This window comes from Panthera tigris, chromosome C1 (genome assembly GCF_018350195.1).
Source record: "Panthera tigris isolate Pti1 chromosome C1, P.tigris_Pti1_mat1.1, whole genome shotgun sequence".
In the NCBI taxonomy this organism is placed as follows: Eukaryota; Metazoa; Chordata; class Mammalia; order Carnivora; family Felidae; genus Panthera; species Panthera tigris.
In genome coordinates this window covers 9294929-9314333 of record NC_056667.1, presented here as the reverse complement: position 1 = coordinate 9314333, position 19405 = coordinate 9294929, and positions in this window count along the sequence as shown.

The window sequence follows — 19405 nt, the reverse complement described above, 5'->3', positions numbered from 1 at the left end:
TTAACCTCCTGAGCCACCCAGGTGCCCCAAGATTTTAAAATAAAGACTGTGTCAAAAGATGCAGAAGGGAATTATATCATAATTAAAGGGTCTATCCACCAAGAAGACCTAACAATTGTATGTATTTATGCACCAAATGTGGAAGAACCCAAATATATAAATCAATGAATCACAAACATAAATAAACTCATTGATAGTAATACCATAATAGTAGGAGACTTCAACACCCCACTCACAGCAATGGACAGATCATCTAATCAAAAAATCAACAAGGAAACAATGGCTTTGAATGACACACTGGACCAGATGGACTTAACAGATATATTCAGAACATTTCACCCTAAAGCAGCAGAATATACACTCTTCTCCAGTGCACATGGAACGTTTTCCAGAATAGACCACATACTGGGACACAAATCAGTCCTCAGCAAGTACAAAAAACTTGAGATCATACCATGCATATTTTCAGACCACAATGCTATGAAACTCGAAGCCAACCACAAGGAAAAATTTGGAAAGGTAACAAATACTTGGACACTGAAGAACATCCTACTGAAGAATGAATGGACTAACCAAGAAGTTAAAGAGGAAATTAAAAAGTATATGGAAGCCAATGAAAATGATAATACCACAACCCAAAACCTCTGGGACTCAGCAAAGGCAGTCATAAGAGGAAAGTATATAGCAATCTAGGCTTTCCTAAAGAAGGAAGAAAGATCTCAGGTACACAACCTAACCTTATGCCTTAAAGAGCTGGAAAAAGAACAGCAAATAAAACCCTAAAACAGCAGAAGACAGGAAATAATAAAGATTGGAGCAGAAATTAATGCTATCGAAACCAAAAAAACAGAACAGATCAGTGAAACCAGAGCTGGTTCTTTGAAAGAATTAACAAAATTGATAAACCCCTAGCCACTTTGATCAAAAAGAAAAAGGAAAGGACCCAAATAAATAAAATCAAGAATGAAAAGGAGAGATCACAACCAACACAGCAGAAATACAAACAATAATAAGAGAAAATTATGATCAATTGTATGCCAATAAAATGGGCAATCTGGAAGAAATGGACAAATTCCTAGAAACATATACACTACCAAAACTGAAACAGGAAGAAATAGAAAATTTGAACAGACCCATAACCAGTAAGGACATTGAATTAGTAATCAAAAATCTGCCAAAAAACAAGAGTCCAGGGTCAGATGGCTTTCCAGGGGAATTCTACCACACATTTAAGGAAGAGTTAACACCTATTCTCTTGAAACTGTTCCAAAAAAATAGAAATGGAAGGAAAACTACCAAACTCTTTCTATGAAACCAGCATTACCTTGATTCCAAAACCAGATAGAGACCCCACTAAAAAGGAGAACTATAGACCAATCTCCCTGATGAACATGGATGCAAAAATCCTCCACAAGATATTAGCCAACTGGTTCCAAGAGTACACTAAAAAAATTATTCACCACGACCAAGTGGGATTTTTATACCTGGGATGCAGGGCTGGTTCAATATCCACAAAACAATTAATGTGATTCATCACATCAGGAAAAGAAAGGACAAGAACCATATGATCCTCTCAATAGATGCAGAGAAAGCATTTGACAAAATTCAGCATCCTTTCTTGATAAAAACCCTCAAGGAAGTAGGGATAGAAGGAGCATACCTCAAGATCATGAAAGCCATATATGAATGACCCAACGCTAATACCATCCTCAATGGGGAAAAACTGAGAGCTTTCCCCCTAGGCCAGGAACAAGACAGGGATGTCCACTCTCACCACTGTTATTCAACATAGTATTGAAGTCTTAGCCTTTGCAATCAGACAACACAAAGAAATAAAAGTCATCCAAATCGGCCAGGAGGAGGTCAAACTTTCACTCTTCACAGATGACATGATACTCTATATGGAAAACCTTAACGATTCCACCAAAAAACTGCTAGAACTGATTCATGAATTCAGCAAAGTTGCAGGATATAAAATCAACACACAGAAATCGGTTGCATTCCTATACACCAACAGTGAAGTGACTGAAAGAGAAATCAAGGAATCAATCCCATTTACAGTTGCACCAAAACCCATAAAATACCTAGGAATAAATCTAACCAAAGAGGTGAAAAATCTATACACTGAAAACAATAGAAAGCTTATAAAAGAAATTGAAGAAGACATAAAAAATGGAAAAAGATTCCATGCTCCTGGATAGGAAGAACAAATATTGTTAAAATGTCAATACTACCCGAAGCAATCTACATATTCAATGCAATCCCTATCAAAATAACACTTGCATTCTCCACGGAGCTAGAACAAATAATCCTAAAATTTGTATGGAATCAAGAACGTGAGCTCGTTTGTATCAGGCTCCACCTCTGACTATATTTGAGACCTTGAGCAAGGTACTTAACCCCCTGTGTCTGAGTTGCATCATCTGTAAGGTGGGAATAATAGTGCCTCATTGTATCAAATAAGACAACACACATTGGTCGAGGTAGTTACACCTCCTGCTCTTCCGTGTGAGCTCGGAGGTAAATAACTAGCGGTGAAGGAATAACTTGCAGCCTAGAAGCAGAGGGGGTTAGTTAGCACATTATGGGTGGTGGGAGGCATGGGAGATGTGCGGAGTGGAGCCCTGTCTGGGAATACTAGCATGTGCTGTGGCTTCAGTCTGGCAAGCTCCCTCAGGGTTCCTGAGACACAGGGGGGCTCCCTCCCAGGGAAGAGAAGCCCGGAAATGGAGGGGGAAGCCACTGGACCCAGAAAGGACAGCAGACAGGGCAGTAACCCTCTGCCATGTTGTGTTCCAGAGAAGAAAGGGCTGGGGTTGAACCTACTAGAGAACAGCATTCGCTGAGCACCTATGAAGCGCCAGGCACCGCACCACGTTCTTTCAGAATGTCATGTCATAGGGGCACCTGGGTGGCTCAGTTGCTTGAGCAGCCGACTTCAGCTCAGGTCATGATCTCATGGCTGAAAGGCTCATGAGTTTGAGCTCCGCATCGGGCTCTGCGCTGAGAGCTCAGAGCCTGGAGCCTACTTCAGATTCTGTGTCTCCCTCTCTCTCTTACCTTCCCCTGCTCGCTCTCCGTCTCTCTCTCAAAAATAAACATTAAGCAAATTTTTAAAAGAATGTCGTGTCATTGACTCTTCAGTAGAAGCCCGGAGAATACATATTCTCTCATCCCCATTTGACAGATGAGAAAACTGAGGCAAAAAGAGGGGAAGCCCTGGACTAATAAGCATTAGAAGCAGGGGGTTTGATTTGAGCAGCTTGACCCTGAGTCCACAACCTTAACCAAGAGTCTTTCTTCCTCCCAATATAGAGTTTCTAAGGGACAAACAGGACAAGGAGAGTTCAGAGCTTTGGGGTTTTTAACTCCCAGACCATTCTCTTCCCACAACCTCCACCCCGTGTGGCTTCACTGAGACCCTACCTCCAGCTTGGGTGAGGGACATGGGTCAGGGAGCCGAGGGGACAGCAGTGGGACTATGTGGTGTCGTCTTGAAATTTCCCAAGCCAGCGTTGCTGGAGAAGCGCAGGCTGTTTGAGGAGCACATCAGGGGGGCTGCTGAGGCTAGAACTTCGGGCGGTCAAGGCAGCAGTGCAACCGGTAAACCATTGACATTGACTGAGCACCTCCAAGCATGGGTCCTGCCAAGAGCCATTTGGGGTAAACAAACTGATAAGAAGCAGACTCTTATCATCGGCTTCCCAAGATTACAGCCAAAGTTGAAGAAGCTCCCACCAAGTGCGTGAGGCTGTGTGTTAACTTTATGCAGGTTCCCATAGCAACACAGTGCTAATATCAACGCTCACAACAGTAATGAAAATAAGGTCCGCCATTGGCTTAGTGCCTACGGTAAGCCAGGCACAGCTGTATGGAGTTTGTTTAATGCCCAGAAGCACCTCAAGAGGTAGGTACTGATGTAATCCTCACTGAACGGATGAGGACACCGATATTACAGACCCAGGAAGTAGAACGGCTCAGCCCATCCTTTCTCTGATGGATAGATGGATAGACAGATGGACAAACACATGGACAGAAGGAAGCTTACCTTCAAGGACTCTCTTGCCTCCGAGGCCAGTGCCCCGCACAGAGATGCTCTCTGAAGCTGGCTCAACACGCCTGAACTCGTGAGTGGGTGGCTTTCTGGAACTCGAAACTGGGAGACACGTGGGGCGTCCCTGATCACAGCAGGGTTTGGAATCAAGGTCCCAAAACAAACTCCGGAGGGAAGAGAATACAGGGAGTTCTGGGTGGCAGATCAGAACGTCCCCACACACAGCCAGCCGAGGTCTTCATTGTGCTGTGAGGACAGGGCATCCTGGCTGGGCACGGGCCTCACCCTGACTTCCCCAGACAGCCCCAGAGTCCCCTGGGGACGCCAAGAACAGTGAGGTGGTGGCCCAGAATCCCACCCCGTGCTGAGGGGCGATGTCACAGACCTCATGCTACTGGTGAGAAGATGAAGTTCCGGGAGGCTGAAAGTTGCCCGGATCACAAGCAAAGCAGTGGGCAGTAGTCCAGGGCCTTGCTCCCTCTTTGAAGGGCCCGGGGTCCCTCCCTCAGGAGTGGTGCAGTGTCTTCTGGGGTGTGCCCGGGCTGCGTGGTGCCCACCACCCACCCTCTCTGCACAGGGTGAAATCCTGGAATGTCAACTTGCTGGCAAAGATGAGGCGGGGCCTGAGCCCAGCCCAGATGCCGGGGCCTCACGGGACAATGGGAATCCTTGTCCTACATGCCCCCTCCCCACTCCATCCTCCTCCCTAGACTGAAGCCTGAGCCCCCTGCAATGTAAGTCAGCCCAGCGGACCCAGCCCTGGAAGCAGACCCCTTGGGGACACTCCTGGATAGCCAAGAATTCTAAGAATTCAGGGGGCAGGTGCAACTCGCAACTCGAAGCTGGGTGTTTCTTTCAGAGGGAGAGAGACCCAGGCACGCTGGGGCAAGGGCCAGAGCAATTATCCACTTCTCCCAGCCTTCAGAAGTGTTGGCTGGGAAAACCCTAAGCAAGAACCCAGCCAAGAACCCTCCGGTGGGGGGGGGGGCGGGGGTGACCACCCCTTTGGAGGCAAGGTGGGGCGAGCAGTGAAGAGGCAGTTTTGCCTCAAGTGGGAATGTGGTTAGATTTCAGATTCAAAGGAATGTCCTCTTTATTGAGTTGGATATGTGTTTAACAACAACATAGTGTTCTCTAGCACGAATCTAAGCATTTAGAAACACTATAGGCCAGCAGCATAATGAACATCATGCCCATTTTTCAGGTCAGAAAACTGAGGCACACGAGGTTAAGTAACTTACCCAAAGACCATGTGGCAAGTGAAGTAGCAAAGCAAGGAATCTAACCCAGAGACTGTGGTCCGACCACCTGTGAAAGCCTGCCGTCCCTTTCATGGGTGTTAAAAATGGCATCCCTGGGGTCACTGCCACTAATTCGCATACTCTGACCACTGTGAGATCCTGCCATCCCTTTCATGGGGCTAATCATGACGTCACAATGGTTCATCATCACCCTCTCGTACCACGCAGCCTCCAGAGCCCCTGACGAGCCCGGGTCCTGACTTAGGTGTGACAAACCATGCAAGGAGGCAGGTATGGGGGCTTCTAAAGTTCCTTTGTGCCCCCGCAGGAGACAGAACTGGTCGGTAAGAGAACCTGAAATGCTCGCTGCCAAGCGAGGGGCCCAGAGGGGGTGCCAGGCCTTTCTCTGAGAGCTTCAGCCAGATCACCTCACGTCCTCACGTGTCCCTGATGTAGAAACTTCACAGACGTGGAAACCCAGGCTCAGCAGCACTAAGAAATGTGTTCCGGGTAAAATAGTGGGTAAGTGGAGAAGGCAGGTGTATGGGTCTCCTAGGGCCTGCTGTAACAAATTACCACCAACTCGGCCTAAAACAACAGAAATCTATTCTCCCACAGTTGCAGAGGCAGGGAGTCCAAAAGCCGAGGTGTGGGCAGGGCCATGCTCCCTGGGAAGGTTCTGGAGCGGAATCACTCCTGGCCTCCTCCAGCCTCTGGTGAGCTCGGGGGTTCCTCAGCTTGAGGCCGCATCGCTCCAGCCTCTGCCTTCCTTCCTGAAGCTTCTCTTCTTCTCTGTGCACCTCTCTTCTCTCATAAGGACATTTGTCATTGGATTTGGAGTCCATTTGGGTAATCTAGGATGATCTAGATTCTTAGCTTAAGCACATCTGCAGAGACTTTTTTTTTTTTGTCCAAATCAGGCCACATCCAGGAGATGACGATGTGGGCATATCTTTCAAGGGGTCGTCTTTCAACTCCCTCCAGTAGGATTTGAACCAGTGTGGCTGTCAGCCAGGGATTCAGAGAGCATAAGGCACCCCCACAGGTGCCCAGATGCCAGCCCTTAGGGAGGGGCCTCTGCTGACCCCAGGTGGAGCTCAAGAGACACAAAGCCCAGTTCCTCAAGTTGCTTGGTCCCCTGGGGACAGTGTAACCTGAGGCTTCTAAGTGTGAGGGACAGGGATCCTAGGTGGCCTTCTCCTCTCGAGTATGGCTTCCTCAACACCACCGACCCCACCTGCCCTAGGCAAATCCCCTCTTCCCCACCACACACGCTACACCCCACCTTCTCCTATAGGACATCCCCACAAGTGTGGATTTGCTTTTGTGACCAGTGAGTTGTGTCTGTCTCCCCACCACATGTGAGATGGGAGGGCAGGGTCTCTCTCTAGATTTGCTGGACATCCACCCCTTCCCCGGGGAGTATTTTTTATAACAGCTTTACTGAGATATAATGCACATGTCATACGATTCACTTATTTTGAGTGTACAATTCGGTGGTATTTAGTATATTCACATGATCACGGAACCATTTTCACAGTCAATTCTAGAACATGTTCATCATCCTCCAAAAAATCAGCCCTGTATCTATTAGCAGTCACCCTGCCATTTTCCCCCACCCTCCACCCTAACTCAGGCGAACCACTAATCTGCTTTTTACCTTTATGGGTTTGCCTATTTTTGGACATTTCGCATAAATGAAATTTTACAATGTGTGGCCTTCACCGTCTGGCTTCTCTCCCTTGGCATACATGTTGACAAGATTCACCCATGTTGCAGCACGTAACAAGGTTTCATTTCTTTTTAAGGCTAAATAGTATTCCAGGATATGGATGTGCCACATTTGTTTTTCCCTTCATAAGCTGAGAGCCACTTTTTGGTTATTATGAATAATGCTATGCACATTTGCATATAAGATTTTGTGTGGACATACCTTCTCATTTCTCTTGGGTGTGTGACTAGGAGCGGAATTGCTAGGACACGGGAACTCCATGTGGAAACTTTTGAGGCCCCCCAGGAGTTAAAGAAAGACTGGATGCCCCCCCACCAAGCCCCATGACCTTGGCCTGGTGGCTTGACCTTCCCAAGCCTCAGTTTCCTGTCTTGTAGAGTGGGAATTGACTCACCCAGTAAGTATTTATTGAGCACCTACTATGGGCTGGGCCCTGCCCTAGGTGCCGGGATCACAGCAGACAAATTCCTGCACTCAGAGACTCTCAGCGGAGAGATCCGGAGAATAAATAGACAACCCACTAAATATAGTGAGTCCGATGAGACGTGCAACTGAGGAAATAAGGCGAAGAAGGAAAAAGAGTGTGTGTGGAGGGTGCAGAACGGGGGCAAGGTGATATCACAGGGTTAATGGGGCTTCCAAGAAGGCCTCACTGAGGGGGTGACAGGAGAGGTAAGGGAGTAAGGCTGGTAGAGATGGAGAGGTTTGGGGGCTTAGGGGTTGGGTACGTTGCGATCATCCCTACTTGCAGGATCTTTTTGTCAGAATCAAACGTAGCCATGCTGATAATTGGTATCCTCACCATCCTGGGCATCCATTCTTGTGAAGGGAGCCCAAAACCAGCACTTAAAGTTCATTAGAAACCCAGAGCGATGAACACACAGGACACGATGAGCCACTCTGCCTCGGAGAGATCTGGGAGGCCCCCGGGGAGAAGGTGGCATTCAACCAGGGCTTGAAAAACGAGGAAGGACGGGCTGACTCTCCAGCATCCATCCATCGGGGGCTCTCTGGTTGGCCTCTGCACCCTCTGAAAACAGCATCTGTGTGCTGGAAGCCAGGAAGCAGGTGAGCTTTCTGAAGCCAGGCTGCCTTCCAGGAGGAGGAGTGCCCGCAGCTTGGGTGACTGGAGAGCAGCTCGGGTTCTTATGCGGAACAGCAGGCACTTCCCTGCTCCCCCCCCCCCCCCCCACGCACAACAGAAGACTTTGTTTCTTTCACAGAGGCAGTCCTTTCCAGATCACTCCCCTTGCCCTTCTCCCCAGTCTGATTCTGGAGACAGGTAAGAGGCCAACGTGGCACATGACTGTTACTGCCAAGCCAGCCTTGGGGGAACACCCCTACCTTGGATGCTGGCCCTCCTTTGTCTTGAATCAATAGTTGACTCATTAGTCAATTCGTTCAACAAACATTTCCTGCTCATCTCTACCGTGTGGGGCTCTGTCCTGGGCGCTGAGGACAGGAGATGATTCAGATATCATTCCTGCCGTCTCCTAAGCCCCAGGCTGGGGAGGAAAACTCACGTGAATAAACAAGTGTTGCTAGCACTCCAGTGGCTTCACTGGGTGCAGAGCGGAAATAATGCAAGGTCACGGGAGCCAAACACAGGACTGGTTGCTGCCCTGTGGCCCTGTGCAAAATGAAAATGCATTCCCTTGCTCAAAAATGACTAGGGTTTTCAAAATGGCAAACCAGGCGTGGGGGCCTTCTAAGTGTGGGGCCCCGTGTGACCACATAGGTCACGTGCTCACAAAGCCACCCAGCCCCATCCTGGAGAAGCACTCAGTCTTATGTAAGATCTGGACAGGTGAGTTCTCCTCTGCCTTCATCATCTGTAAAGTGGGTTTGTACCTGCCTCTTAGGTTGCGTTGTTATAGCATTAAATGAATTATATTTATATACTAGCATATAGTAGATCAGCGACAAATAATAGCTATTATTATCCCAATAGGTTCCAAAAAGGAAAGAAGGGCCCGGTGTGGGGGGAGCAGTCCTAAGAGTCGCTTCATTCAAAGTGGTGTTGAGTCAGCCGAGCCCCGAAATACAGATACAGCGGAACTCTGGATTGCGAGTAACTAGTTCTGCGTGTATTCCTCAAGGTGAGCAAAATTTCGAATAAATTTTCACTTGATAAAGGAGCGATGTCTTAGAGGAACCATCCAGGGCATCTCAGATGGCAAGAAGAGACAACTAAGAATGATCCAGAACCAAGCCGAGAGATGGTTTACAAAGTAACTGACCTGTGTATCAGTCTGCTCCAGCTGCTGTAACAAAATACCAGACGGGGGCGCTGAAACAACAGAAATTAATTTTCCCGCAGTTCTGGTAGCTGGAAGTCCTGGATCAAGGTCTGGGTTCCCCTGAGGTCTCTCTCCTCGGCTTGCAGGTGGCCACCAAAAGGATCCAGGCAGGCCACCCCCAAAATGACATATTGATTACCTTGAATTGAAGCTACTTAAAACAACCCGTGGTACAAAGTCACTCGGACCCTCCTCTGTCCCCCTGGGAGCGGGATGTGAATCTCCCACAGGAGAAACACCCTCCCTGTACTAAGAAGTAAAAAGACATCCTTCTCACCAGAGTGAGGGACTTGAAAGTTGAGAAAGCTGGGGCACCTGGGTGGCTCAGTCCGTTAAGTGTCAGACTTCGGCTCAGGTCATGATCTCACGGTTTGTGGGTTCAGGTTCCGCGTCGGGCTCTGTGCTGACAGCTCAGAGCCTGGATCCTGCTTCGGATTCTGTCTCCCTCTCTCTGCCCCTCCCCCACTAGCACATGCACACACACTGTCTCTCAAAAAGAAACATTTAAAAAAAAAAAAAGTCGGGAAAGCTGTAGAAACAACCCTACTGGTTTTTTTCTAATCTATCGGCCTAAATTCTGCTTAGAATCTCTTACTAATTAAAACTTCCAAGCACCAGTCTCCTTTATCTCGTCAATTCCTCACAAATGTATTGTCTCTTTGCTAAAAATGTATAAAAACTGCCTGTGTTGGTCATTTCTTTGGGTCTCGGTTTCATTGCTGGGCCTCCGTGCACACGTGATAAAACTTTGGCTTTCCCTCCCGTTAATTTGTCTCAGATCGATTTAATTCCTAAGCCAGCTCGAAGAATCCAGGGAGAAGGAGTAAGATTTCTCCCTCCCCTATGACCGGCGTAGCGGGCAGGATCCTTTAACTCACTGGACGCTGCTCACCCAGACACAGCCCAGAGGTCCCGGGACATCTGACGTCCAGCCAGCAGAAGGGGAGATTTCTTACCATGTCGGCCTCCCAGAATCTCTGTCTGCGGGGTCCAGTGCAGCAAGAGTAGGGAGAATTGTTTTTTTTCTGTCTCTGAATTTAGATGAGCAGGATGAAATCTTGTGGAACTCGTTGGGGCTTCGCGACCCTTAGTAAAAATTTGGTAGAGTACCCTTCGGTTACTAATCCTCCCAGAGATGGTCTTTGCCTTCCTTTGTCTGCCTCTGGTGTCCTCTGTCCTAGAAAGGAATCACCGCAGAGCAGAACGCAGGCACAGACCCCATAACCTCCCAGCCCGCTGAGTGCAGATCTGCGTCTGTCTGACAAACTTTGCTGTGGCTTCCCTCGGTGAAAACTGGATGAGGTTTCCCCTTTGGTCATGTTCTGTGTCCTAAGAGCTTGTGACCAGCGAGAACATTCTCTCTGGTCTCTGCCATCCAGAGCGTGTGCTTACTTAAGTTTGTCCCGAGAGGTCCCAGTCCATAAAGGCCTTTGTCATCTCAACCCTCACTGTTCGTTAGCGTTAGAAAGTCTCATTCTGGTAGCACCTGCCTGGTGTCGCAGACCAGCGGGTCTGTGACTGGAGGTGTCTCACGTTTTCATGGGACATTGGAGATCCCTTTTTCCCTACACCTCTCTTACCACGTATGCAACAAAGGTCTTCGCTTTCTTAGGCTATTCTTGGGAGTCAATGTTGGATCATGGGGCTACATCGTCTATGCCCTCTCCAGGGACCCCTCTTGTATCCATGGTAAAGATTTATTCTAAGCCTGGAAAGTTGCCTCCACGTCTTTCCATGAAGAGACTTACCGGATTCAGTTGCTATTAGCATAAATATTCTCACGTGATCCCACTCATCACTGGCCAGACGACGGGTCTTTTGAACTACAAAAACGTCCATATTTGAAAAAAATTGTAGAGAGCTCTTGTTACAAGTAGTTGCCTTATTGGTATTTATGGGAAGATCAAATTGAAAGGAAAACGCACACACAAAAAAAGTATAACGGCTGGCCTTCGGGAATCCCTTAATAAAATGAAAGAACAAGTCACAAGAAAAAGCAAAAGACAAATCCGACATAAACCCCCTTCTTATACCTCCCTCTGTTCCCAACCCCCTGTGCCTGACCCTCCAGAAAATCTTTTGACTTCTGGATCTCTGGGCCCCTTGTCTAGACCTCCCTTCTCAAACCCAACCTCTCCAAAGAACCCTCAGAGAACCAGCTGCCCACGGTCACTTCATTTTCCTTACTAGCTTTACAGAGAGCGCCTCAGCCGGATCTCCAGGCACAGGGAATGCAGGTTTCTTGGGTAAATGCTGAATGTCAGGAACTGAATCTAGTAAGAGCACCCAGGAGGGACAGTAAAGCTCCTTTTGTGCTGCCTTTTCCTTCCTCCTGTTTTCTGGGGCTCTGTACTCAAGCTCTGCCAGTTCCAGACACTCCCATGCAGTGTCCTTCACAGATATATCCTGGCTGCTGGCTGCAAAGAGTTCATGTAGACCTTTTACTTCTTCCCCCACCCCCCTCTTTATTTTTAAGTAGGCTCCGTGCCCACCATGGGGCTTGAACTCACGACCCTGAGCACAAGAGCCATACATCCTACCAGCTGGGCCAGCCAGGGACCCTTTAAGTTATCAAAACCCTTTTATCTCCTGTCTCAGAGGATCCTACCAAATTTAGAGAGGAAGTCGAAAGATTAGTAGCTATTCACAGCCCCACTCACAGAGAGCTTGTGTGGCTACCGAGGGGTAACCTTCCAGCCCGTGATTATATGATGGCTGTTGGGCAGGCCAGACGGTCCCTGGAGAGACGCCCCTCGCAGGAGAATCATGGCCAGAGCGGCTCCCGGGCATCCTATGACTGACAAGGAGGTGGCTCAGCTAGAGGCTGGTATTTCAGGGTTAACAGGGGTGCTAGAGGAGGGCTTTCCTCCAAAAGTTAACTGGTCTAAGGCTGAAATACGTACTCAGAGAGAAGAGGATCACCCGAAAGCCTTTGTTGAATGGTTTACACAAACTTTTCCAAGTCACACTGCATTAAATCCGGAACCCCCAGAGCACAGAAATCTCCTCACCTCTGCTTTAGCAGGAAATCTCCTCCCTGGTATGAAGAACAAATCCACAATCATGTGATGGGCTGGACGGGGCAACCACTAAGGGTAATAATGGAAGCAGCTTCCCAGTCCCTTGCAAATGGCTTTACTAAGAGCAACAAGTCTCACTTTGTGTCTTGAATCTTTGCAGAGGCGAGAGCGTAACTCTGAGAATAACTTGAAGCCCACTCAGAGATCTCCCTCTTTGCCTCCAGACGAGTGCTGATATTACAAAAACAAACAAACAAACAAACAAACAAGCCCCCAGGACATTGGAAGAGAAATTGTCTTGTACTTAAGGAAAAGGAAGGTTTAAAAAGCAATCCCCCAAACCCCAACCTCCCCTCCCCCAAAATGATAGGGTCAGTCGCTCTTCAGCCGCATGGAGCCTACCACAAAACTTAAATAGGGGATCCGAAAGAGGGTTTCGCAGCTGACATGGGGGTGTGACTTTGTCTACCGCTGGTTTGGAGCATTTGTCTCCACTGGCCACTTCTGATTCCTCTGAGCCTTCAGAGTCTCCGGGCAACTGGTGCCACAGCCCAGATCTCAGGCCAGCCCAGCATCACTCCGGTCGCTCCCAGTGCCTTCCCAGAGTGCAGCTGTTCCCCTGCAAACCTCCTCAGTAGAGATTTGCTGTGTAAATGTAATGCCACGATAAATCACAGTGAGAAGGCCCTTTTTGTTTTCTTTACCATCACACCAAGCCCCTGCGTCTCTTATTTTCTTTACCAGAAACTCATTCTGTTCTAAATTCCTCTGAAGAAGATAAGTCTTTCTCTCTTCTTTTTAAAGTCTATTTATTTGTTTGACAGAGCAGAGAGGTAGAGACAGGGAGAGAGTGAGGGAGAGAGGGAGGGAGGAAGAGAATCCCAAGCAGGCTCCGTGCTGTCAGTGCAGAGACCCATGTGGGGCTAGATCTCACTGAACCGAACCGTGAGGTCATGACCCGAACCGAAATCAAGAGTCAGACGCTTAACCAACTGAGCCACCCAGGCGGCGCTGGGACATCGTCTAAAGACTTATCTTCTGGAGCGCCTGGGTGGCTCAATCAGTAGAGTCTGCAACCCAGTCTCCGGGTCAAGAGTTGGGTGTAGGGCTTACTCAAGTAAAAAGAAAGTGAAAAGGTGTCCCAATCAGTCTTTGGGTCACACATGCAAATGAAGTTGGGTTGTTACAAAGGAGGAACATGTGTGCATCTCTTAGAAGAGAAACTGTTTCCATTACTGCCTCAATCCTCTCTCTGCAAAGATCCGGAGCAAGGAATTGAGCCGATAAGAGACTTTCTCCTCCAACGGGGTGTCTTTATCTTTGCTATCCTACCCTGTAACACCCCAGTCTTGCCAGTAAAGAAACAAGGGAAAACTGACTTGGAGGGAGATAAGTTTATTGATTCCTACAGGACCTGAGGGCCATAAGCTCTTTTGTAATTCCTTGGCAGCCTGTGGTCCCCAGGGCAGCTGACACTCTTAACGTTATTCCTGGCCAAGCACCTGGTTCGGGGTAACTGACTTCTCCTTGGCTCTCTTTTCAACCCCACTGTACCCTGACTCACAAGTTTCTTTTTTGCACTTACATTTGGAGGGAGACAATCAACCTGGGCTCGCATACCCCAAGGATATCGTGAGTCTGTGAGTCTGGAGTCCCCCTCAGTGCTTTCCCAAGTCCTGAAAGCCACCGAGATTCCAAAACCTCTACCCAAGTTCCCACACTGATGCAATATGTTCATGACCTTTCACTCTATGATTAAACTAAGCAGGGACCCCTTCGAGATTCTCCCATTGTCTTGCTGGCACCAGCTGAGGAGGCCATAAAGCCTCTAGATCTAAACTCCAATGGACGCAAACAACTGTTAATCGACTTGGGACACACGCTGTCTCAGGGTATTCCAAAGCTCACTCCAAAACACCTTGAGTTAATTCTGTCCCCCCCCGCCCCACCGCAAAACGAGAGAGCACTTAAGGAAATTTTTAGGGGCCACTGGCTGCTGGAACTAATGGATTCTTAATTTTGCAGTTTTTGCTGAACCTTTGTTTGCTGTTCTCCCTGATAGCAACTTGGAGTCTGGACTTCAGAGGCATGAAGCTCCTTTGAAGCCTTAAAATTAGCTCTGTCTACACCCCTGGCTCTTGGCTTAACCTAATTTTGACAAGCCCTTTCATCTATATTCCCCTGAAAATAATGGGGCTGCTGTGGGCATTCTAGAACGACCTGTACAGATACCGTCGATAGCATATTTCTCATGCCAGTTAGGCCCTATGGCATCAGACATGCCCCCATGCTACGTGCAGTGGCCCCAGCTGCCGCCTTGATTGACAAAGCCAGTACTCTTGCATAAGGATCCCCCATTCACCTGTATGTTCCCCACGGGGGGGGGGCTCTCTTACAAGTTCATAGGACACAGCCCCCCTCTACATGGCAAAAGACCACTTACAAACTCTCTTGACTAACCCTTCCATCATCTTCCATCAAGGTAACCTTTCAATCTAGCTGCCTTACTCCCTCTCCTGATGCTAGAGAGCCCTGCTCTATTCCCCATGATTGCCTCACAACTACAGATAATGGTCTCAAAACCAGAAGAGGACCTGTCAGACCTCCCTCCAGATAATCCAGACATACTTCTATCTCATGGCTCTTGTAAGTGAAATTTGCAGGGAAACTATGGTTATGCCATAGTTTCCCCACATGAAACATGGGAGGCACGTTCTTTGCCCACCGTAAACTCATCCCAAATGGCTGAACTCAGAGCTCTTACTAGAGCCTGCACATTGGTGGAAGAAGAAACTGACATTTACACAGACTCCAAATATGCTTTTGGAGTCAGCCATGCTATTGGCACAATTTGGAAATCCTGGGGATTCTTTTTTTGTTTATTTAGAGAGAGAGAGAGAGAGAGAGAGAGAGGATGAGCAGCGAGAAGGGGCAGAGGAAGACAGAGAATCCCAAAAAGGCTCTGTGCTGTCAGTGCAGAGCCCAACACACGGCTTGATCTCATGAACCATGAGATCATGACCTGAACTGAAATTAAGAGTTGAACGCTTAACCAACTGAGCCACCCAGGCGCCCCAGTCCTGGGGATTCTTAACTTCTACAGGCACTCCCATTGCTAACAGGCATGTAATGGGTGATCTACAACAAGCTATTCACCTCCTTCTGAAATCGCCATTGTTCACGGCTCAGCCCATACTAAGAAAACTGACACAGCTACCAAGTATGCAGCCAAAACTGACCCCCTTAGCCTTTTTCCACCCAATTTTTAACTCTACCTTTCTCCGAGTGGTATTATTCATTAGTGGGCAAATGCCCCACAATCTGAAAAGGACACTTGGACACAAAAGGGTGTCAAACAATTATCAGATGGATTATACACTGGGCCAAAAAGACTCCCTGGCCTCTTTTCTTGTACCTTTTGGCTTGTACTTACCTCCCACCAAAAGGGACGTATGTGCAAACATGGGATAATTAAGGAACTAAAAAGACAATTGGTTTTGCCCTGGCATCCACAAAATTTCTGGCCAAATTATTTCCCAGTGCACTACTTGTAAACCTCACCAGATTTCTGGAAGAAATCAGTCTATCCTTTTTGGCCCACACTGCCTTTTTTGGCACTTCCAATGGATTTTTTAGATTGGCTCTCAACCTTGGGCTATTCTCATTGTTTGGCTATTGTTTGCATGGTTAGTGGATAGAGGGACTGCTCTCCAACTAGACATGCTGATGCCACTAGAGTGGTAAAGAAATTGATAACTGAGATTACTCCTCTTTTTGGCATCTCTTTATGGGTTGAGTCAGACTAAGGAACTCACTTTAGCAGAGAGATAAACCACCCGTTTGCAAAAAATTGGGGTGTACTCGTTAAAACTTCATCCTCAATCACCAAGATAAATAAAACCTAAAAATCTAGACATAAAAAGGAACGTAGGAAAGATCTGTCAAAAAACTGGACTTAAATGGCCAGAACCATTGCCCTTGGCCCTTACTAAGATCTGGGATTCCCCAAAGAGGAGATATGGTTTGACTTTTTTTTTTTTTTTAATACTCATGCTTCTATTTCCTTAATGTTTATTTATTTTGGGTAGGGGGAGCAGAGAGAGAGAGAGACAGAGGATTCAAAGCAGGCTCTGCGCTGTCAGCATGGAGCCCAACGCGGGGCTCGAACCCACGCACCGTGGGACCATGACCTGAGCTGAAGTTGGACCCTTAACCGACTGAGCCACCCAGGCACCCCATGGCTTGACTCCTTTTGAAACAATGCTTGGTCTTCCAATGCCTGTGGGCATCTGTAAACCTTTCATTCGTGGATTAAGTGAACAATCTGATACCATGACTAAGTACAAGAATTAACTGGTATACTTACAGCATATCACCAACAGGCAAAGAGACATGGTTTCCATCACCTGATGATCCTTACCACCCCTTTTGACCAGGGACCAGGTTTCCATCAAGCTCTCTAGAAGAAACCACGCACTGCCATCTCGCTGGGAAGGACCCTGTGAGGTGCTACTGACCACCTACACTGCCATCAAAAGACGAGAAAAATCCTCCTGGATTCGTGCAAGCCGCACCAAAATGGACCCAGATCATCCCTCTCAAGACGACTGGGAGATTACTCTTACGGGTGGCCTGAAAACAAAGATTTCCAGGGCCAAATCCCAGGCCCCAGAAGCAGACCACACCACTGTGTGGACAGCTCTTCTCCAGAGCACAGATCAAGAAGCTTCTCTTTTACTTACTCTTCTCGTTTTTTTTAAGACTCCATGACACTGAAAACAAAGAACAAGCAAAAACAAAACTTTCTTTTGAATACTTCTTCACATTTTAAGTCACTTAATAGAAGGTTGACTGAAGAGTGCTGGTCTCCATCTACCCTACTTCCCCTCTGTAAGTGTCCACTATGGGCTCTTTTCCAACCTGTGTCTCGCTCTTTATTGACCCTCTGTTTTTCAGCAGGTCGGGCACAAACCAAACACCCCCATATGCCCATTTACCAAACCTGGCCACATTAATTAATCGGTCTGAGTGCTGACTGTGTCAACATTCAGATACTGCAAAGAACCTGGTCTTCGTTCACGCTGATGTGACACCTGGTGCACTGAGCACGGAAGATGGGCGGTCCACAGCTATGGTATCCACAGCCGGGAGAATGCCACTCTGCCTTCTCCCTGGTGAGTTACTCGGGCCCCAGAAAATCTCTACGGAAGCTCCAGGATTGTCTCTTGTCAGGGTAGAAACAATAGCTGCACATTTTTCCCTTTGCAGTGAAAATAGACCTGCCACCTGACTTCTTCTGGGAGATATACCAGAACGGCACTGCAGTCAAACCCTGTGGGTTGATGCTGACAATGGCATCTTCAAACTTAGCAAGGAGATTAAAAATAACTAGCACAGACATTTGCCAAATCACCAAATGTTTTTGCAGATCAGCCCTGTGTGGCATGGGGTATCACAACTGTTCCCCTTGTGAGATTGCCCAATACCACAAACTATATTTGGGAGCATCAAAATTCTGGACGCACTTGGCTGGATGATAAACTAAGCTTTACTGCTGCCAGAGCCAACTATGGGCCTCCTACATCAGCTATTTCCCAACCTGCTCTGCTCTCAGAGACTGACAGCACCACATGAAAAACGGAGGTGGGGGCACCTGGGTGGCTCAGTAGGTTGAGCACCCCACTTTGGCTCGGGTCATGATCTCGAGGTTCGTGAGTTCAAGCCCCGTGTCAGGCTCTGTGCTGACAGCTCAGAGCCTGGAGCCTGCTACCCATTCTGTGTCTCCCTCTCTCTCTGCCCCTCCCCTACTTGTGCTCTGCCTCTCTCTTTCTCTTTCTCTCAAAAATAAATAAACATTTTTTAAAAAGAAAGAAAAGAAAAGGCAATCCTAAATCTCTCTATGGTAATGGAACAAGAGTTCAATGCCACTACTCCAGTCAGAAGCTAACAGCTTAGCCTCTGTGATTCTCCAAGACAGCCGTGCCCCAGATACGCCGACTGCCCAGCAGGGAGGAGCCTGTGCAATCATCGGCAGACCAGGTTGCTTCCTTGTAAACCAAGCAGGACAAGTAACATGGAACTTAAATCTGTTAAAAGGGAGAATTAATATTTCTCAGCAGATAAATGAAGCACGGACATGACATGGGACCCATCTGCTTCCGGGGTATGGGACTGGCTTAGCGGGATGTGCACAAATGGGCTCCAATTTGTTCCCCTCTGTTGGTTCCTCCTCTTTCTATGCTGTTTCTTCTCTTTGCAGATCTCTTACCACTCATTCACTACCTCAGCTTCTCCCTCTCCGGTCATCGGCTCAGCTTTTCACGTGTGAGGTCCCACGGGCAGTTACAGAGGAGCAAACTGTAGGGCCCCCCCACAGGCCACCCCCAAAATGGACCACCATGCTATCTTGACCATGTTCCGTTGAAGCTACTTGGGAAACAACCAGGGATACCAAGACACGCAGACCCTCCTCTGTCTTCCTGAGAGCAGGACACAAATCTCCCACGTGAAAAACACCTTCTCTGTACCAAGTAAAAAGACATGCCTTTCACCAGAGTTAGGGGACTTGAAAGTCGAGAAAGCTGTAGAAACAAACCCTGCTGGGTTTTGTTGTGTGTGTGTGTGTTTTTTTTTTTCCTAATCTACTGTCGCAGCCTAAATTCTGCTCAGAATTCCTTACTAATTACAGCTCCCAAACACCTGCTTTCTCTTATCCTGTCAGTTTCTCACACATTTATTGTTTCATTGTCTAGAATGTATAAAAACCGCCTACCTTGGTCATTGGGTCTCAATTTCATTATCAGGCTTCTGTGTGTGTGTAATAAGACTTTGGTTTTCTCTCCTGTTAATCTGTCTCCTATCAGTGTAATGCCTAAACCAGCTAGAAGAATCCTGAGGAGGAAGAAGAAATTTCTCCCTCCCCCACACCACCTACTCCCTGTGTCCTCACATGGTCTTTCCCTTCTGCGCATATATCCACAGGGTCTCTTTGTGTGTCCAAATTTCCTCTTCTTGTAACACGAGTCAGATTGGATTAGGACCACCCTAAAGCCTCATTT